Genomic DNA, 5994 nt, shown 5'->3' on the forward strand with positions numbered 1-5994 from the left:
ATATATATATATATACATATGTATACATACAGTAATCCCTCGGCATATCACGGTTCACCTATCGTAGTTTATTATTTCAGCTTACGTTGATTCCTCTATGGTGTTCTTTTGCATTTATAATAAAACTTCTCGGTATACTTCGCAGCATATATTCCGGACGGTTTGATACTCGACTTATATATTTCAAGTTTTTTAATTTTGCTTATAGAAAGGTTCGAACTTTCTATCGTTGTGGGTAAGCTTTACGTCCGGGAATTTTACGTATCTGTGATTGTTTTCCATTTCTATTTCCAGTCCGAAGTTCTCAAAGAATTTAACAAGATTTTTCTTACAACTTTTTATATTTACGTTACTACTTCTTTGTACTGTAAATAACGCACCGTCTCTATATAATCTCACTCCACTAAGTTAAAGAAGCTTCTATTTGTGATGATAAATATATTCCTACTATATCCATAACTTGTGCTGAATCACTAGATTCCATTTTTATGTCGAATGAATCTTTTTTATCTGAGCGAGTCCAAAGTTTGACTCTGTATTCTACTATAGTGCTCCAAGTCGTTTGAATTTTTATCTACTTCGTCTCTAGTGAGGTCCGAGTTAATTTTTGCGAATAATAGCGCTTTTTAGTACAACTGAGTGTATGGACAGGAAATAGTTCGATGTATCTAGCGGCACGAATTTTGTCTTGTTTTTTGTTCCCCAGTTTCTTAAACCATGTGATAACTTCAGTGGTGTTAGATATTTCAATTTTGGTATTATTCTTTCTATTATTGCTTTTCTAATTCTATCTATGTCGGATTTAAATAGACATATTAATCTTACTGATGGGTTATCCTGTAAGTTTTGCTGATAGCCTTTTATGATTATTCTGGGCGTCTTTGATGTATATGGTGTTGCCCTATTTTGTAGACCCAATTTCTTAACTATTTCGAGCTCTTTCTTATACATTCCTCTCTCTCTTTCCATCACCTTCTCTTCTTTCCTACCAAATACACACAACACTACCCACATAACTCAATGAAACATTTTACCGGTGAAAATTGATAAACATCCTTCACTTAAACATGAAGATCGTGAGTTCGATTACCAGACCGGGCGCCGCATAGTGTTCTTCATGTTTCTCCATTCTCTTTTCCGATTCGTTGGGGATTTTAGCTTCTGCGAATATTTATGTGTATATAATGTATGTATGTGTATACACAGAGATAATAGTAATACATTGGAAGCTATATTGGAGCGATTTCATTAAACTAAAATCTTCTAAAATATTAACGACTTGTAGGCGCACAGTATTTCGTTATGCGACCATAATATACTAGAAAATGTATTAAACGCATTTATAAGCCAATATCGCATACAACTGTGTTAGCAGTGCACTAAGACCACGTGTTAGGGTCAACTGCACAGATTTTCTAAAGAAGTTATAGCCAGCATTGATTTTGGTAACGGGTAATGGGCGCATATGCCATATTTCGGACGTTTTGCTTCTTCATCAGCACCCATCTAACACATTAATTATCCACAAACTCATTGCTTGAATTGCCACGACATATAGCGGTGTAAAGTTATTTGATATAATAATATACTTATTGAATATATTCCTTGGAAGCTGGTAAATATTAATGACTTCTATGCACACAGTATTTCGTTATGCAACCATAATATGCTACAAAGCATATTAAACGTTTTTATGAGTCAATAACTCGAACTACTGTGTTAGCAGTGCATTTAAATCGCATGTTAATGTCATGTTTACAGATATTCTACAGTTATAGCTATCATTCTATAAAGAATCTATTCTATACAAAGTATAGCCACAAACTCCCGAAATATGGCATATCCGCCCATTACCCATTTTTTAATCTTCGATCACATTGTTAACATTTGACGTCTTGGATACGAAACGTCGTAATGAAATCAGTCCTGTTTATAATTTCTCTTTACCGTCACATGCAACATAGCAATACGGATGAAAGACATTGTTTTCATTCTAGATTTGCTTTGTAAGAACTTTTAAATAGTACTCTTGTAGGAACATACATAACGGCTTATATGAGGAAATTATTATTAAAGTCATATTGAAATATTTTCCAAAACCTGGTGCAAAGTTTCATGAATATTCCGTATTATTTATGCTCCCAGATGTCTGTATTGGAAGAAGATGCAGAACTTCTCTTCGTCTTTAGCTGTTATTTAGGTATGGGTCATAGTATGTCGTATAGGTTTAATTCTTGTACTATGTCTGTCAGATTATAGTTTATGTTACGATAATGTTACTTCTTGTTTAATGAAGAATTTGTAGCTTACAATGAAACGTACACCAATTTATCCTTCTCTTAATGCTATTCATTTTGCTGGTATGGCACCATTGTCGTCCGGTGTGAATATTTCGAATGTTACATTTAAAACGATTTGAAAATGACATGAGTTAACATAGTAAAAATCGATGAAATCTTACAGTTATTTTAATCTAAATTTACAGTATACTGTGTAGAAAGGTTCGAAATTATCTTCAATGTCACGTATAGAGTTGTAGACACGTGTAGTAAAGCTGATCTCTTGCAATATTGGGAATTCACTTTTATGACTCATCTCATTAAAAAAAAGTCTTCAAAATAATACTCAAACATACTTGTAGTGACATAATATATACTTATATATGTACAAGTAATAGAATTATAATAGCAGTTGCGAATAGTGACTGGCTCCTAACCTGTAAATGACAGAAAAGTTTGGTTATTCGAAGTTTTATATCGACAAACATTTATAGTGATTTAGATAAGCTAGTTTACTCTGCTACTATTTGCATTTCCATTAGTATACAATTGACCTATGTTTTTTAGGGTGCTGTGAGCATAAAATATATTAGTAAGGCCCACATATAATTTTATATGTTATTTGTGAGGATATATTAAGGTGTGAAGGCGCGTGGCTTTTGGTTAGGGTATTCGGCTCCCGAATGTAAGGTTTTGAGTTCAATTCACAGCGACGCTTTGTGTACTTGAGCACGAAACTTAATTTTACATTGCACCGGTCCACCCGGCTAGCAAAAATGAGTAGTATCTGTACTTCAAAGGACCACATCCCTGTGTCATACTGAATCTCCCTTACAATTCTGTTGTTGTTGTTGGCACTCCGTCGCTTACGACGCCGAGGGTTCCAGTTGATCCGATCAACGGAACAGCCTGCTCGTGAAATTAACGTGCAAGTGGCTGAGCACTCCACAGACACGTGTACCCTTAACGTAGTTCTCGGGGATATTCAGCGTGACACAGTGTGACAAGGCTGACCCTTTGAATTACAGGCACAACAGAGACAGGAAGTAAGAGTGAGAGAAAGTTGTGGTGGAAGAGTACAGCAGGGTTCGCCACCATCCCCTACCGGAGCCTCGTGGAGCTTTAGGTGTTTTCGCTCAATAAACACTCACAACGCCCGGTCTGGGAATCGAAACCGCGATCCTATGACCGCGAGTCCGCTGCCCTAACCACTGGGCCATTGTGCCTCCACCCCTTACATTTACATTAAGTGTAAACGTGATTGTGAAGTGCTTTGCGTCTTTCATGTTAAGTTTACAAGCAAGCTGTTCAGTTGGTCGGATCAACTGGAACCCTCGTGTATGTTACATATTCTAACATTTTAGGTGTGCTTAGAGATTCTTTTAAAATATGACGTAGGTCTAGGTTTAGTAGAATGGTTGTTAGATTCATAGTAGGGCATTACTCTCCCACAGCTATTTCTCCTGCTATGGGAATTACCGAACCTACTGCTATGGGATCCTTGTTCATTCGGAGGAATGTACATAATGCTATTCTTCAAAATTTTCCTTTCGAATGCCTTCTCGTAATAACCAGCATCGTCATTGAATATTTATTCGATAGAATTTTATTTAAAATGGCTATGTAATGCCATCACAATTATATCATATTTCTTATTAAAATCAATCATATTTTAGTAAAATACTTTCAAAATATCACTGCAAAGAACTCTAGCTTATCCGTATTATGAATGTAGCACCTCATTCCTCTAACTGTTATTCCTATGCAAAAAAAGCAATATTCTGTGTACAACGTAAGTTACACTATCCATAATGTTATTGTAACTATACGGTTTCATAATGCAATTTTCTACAACTTTCCTTAGATCGGAACAATATTTTTAAGTCGTAGTGTAGAATTTACATTGCAACAGACATGGAATATGTATTACATATATGGCGCATGTTTCTTTTTTACTATGAACACTCCTATTCCAGTTAGGACATTATAATATGACTTTTCAATATTTTCCTTTCAATTAAATAATAGGGAAATTACACTGTAATACTACATAAAAAACAATCTTTTTATGTTCAGGAGGCTTTGCATTATGTTTTATGGTTATGTTTCTGTTATTGAAGCCATATTGAAAAAGGTTTACCATACTATTTCACTAATAGCAAAACGACAGCTACTTGTACTAAAGAAATGTTTCAACCATATTATAATGAATAAAAAAATGTTATCCTTCAAATTGATTGAGTTGTAGTCATATACAAAATATTCAGCGGTAGTAGAAATATTTTGCTTACACCAAATGTGTTGCCAGAGCCACCCTGAAAGAAAATGATAAAATAGTTAACTTGCTATTACAGACATATACAGACATATACACATGTGAAATATATAGTTCTCTTCTGAATATAGCTGCCATAGCACTATCATCGATTAAAAATCTTGCAAGTAAGACACGTTCGATACGTTCATGTCATCGCGTTAAGTCTTAAGCCACATTATTTAATATCCAATTGAAAGAAAATAAAAATGTAACTAAATAACATGTTCTCTCTTTCATTGATCGATCGTTCCTTGAAAGGTACTTTTACGCAAAATAATGATTTTTATATATCCTTACAATACAATAATTCTTTTTAAATCGTACGTATCTCAGTCGCTCATTGTTTTAGACAAATAACGCTAAAGTAATGCAAACTATTTACCTTCTTACACTTAAAAATATAATCCATTCTGAAATGCATTGTACAATATGTGGTATATTTTATATGTTTCAACATACAATTATCAAAATCCATGAAAGTACTGGAAGGTAAAAATATGAATAAAAATTACATATTCAGGTATTCTTGTATTGTTTATATTTTTAAATCAACTCTATTCTGGACTCAAACTCGCCTTCCAAATGACTCCCAATTATAAATGACTCCTAATTATAAACCAAAGTTAATACTCAGTTTTAAAAACAGAATTACTTATCAAGTTCATAGTTTTACAACTAGATAGAAAATTTAACCTAACTGTCGGAGATCTTTAAACAACGATAGAAAAATTATACAAATTTGAATTCAAGATGGTCCAAAATAATAGTCTATTTATTTATATGTAACTGAGTGTTGCCTAGCACAATTTGTATTGTCTTCTGTCTAACTAGGTGACAGAAATATATATATGAGTAAATCACCAATATACCGGTTAAGAGTGTGAGAGAATTGGTAACGGAAATATGTGTTCAATCGATGATAGTTTAAGAACAAAATTCGCGTCTATATTTCATCGTACAAGAGGCCATCATATTATATAAATTAAGCATATACTTACTTTCGTCGACTTGGATCCATCTCAATACATCTAGCATTTTAATAACGATAAAGCTTTTATAAAAACAAATATTTGTCAATATAGTATTGCATACATATTAAATATAACACATAGCAACAATAAGACTATCTATCTATCTATCTATCTATCTATCTATCTATCTATCTATCTATCTATCTATCTATCTATCTATCTATCTATCATCATGGACGGACGGTAGACACATCGGCTCCCATGTAAGTTGCATTTTTCACCTCTTAAAAGACCTATTTTGTTTTAAAATTTTGTATAAGTTGTGTATAACACAAAATACTTCGTGAACATATATTTTTCAAATCGGAAATAGCTCTATTTAGAGCCTTATTTCCAAAAATTCAAACATATCTGAGCCATATTCTTT

The 5994-nt window shown here is 33.4% G+C and overlaps 1 long non-coding RNA gene across 1 annotated transcript in view; it reads right to left on the minus strand.

Annotated features, from left to right (window-relative positions):
• LOC128249799 (uncharacterized) overlaps positions 1-5930 on the minus strand; it is a 10005-nt gene extending 4075 nt beyond the window's left edge. The window contains exons 1-4 of the long non-coding RNA XR_008265907.1: positions 4979-5930; positions 4571-4594; positions 2462-2716; positions 1035-1161 (exon numbers count right to left, since the gene is read on the minus strand). This is a non-coding gene — a long non-coding RNA (uncharacterized LOC128249799). The remainder of the gene's footprint in view (positions 1-1034; positions 1162-2461; positions 2717-4570; positions 4595-4978) is intronic.
• Positions 5931-5994: the final 64 nt, after the last annotated feature.

This window comes from Octopus bimaculoides, chromosome 18 (genome assembly GCF_001194135.2).
Source record: "Octopus bimaculoides isolate UCB-OBI-ISO-001 chromosome 18, ASM119413v2, whole genome shotgun sequence".
In the NCBI taxonomy this organism is placed as follows: Eukaryota; Metazoa; Mollusca; class Cephalopoda; order Octopoda; family Octopodidae; genus Octopus; species Octopus bimaculoides.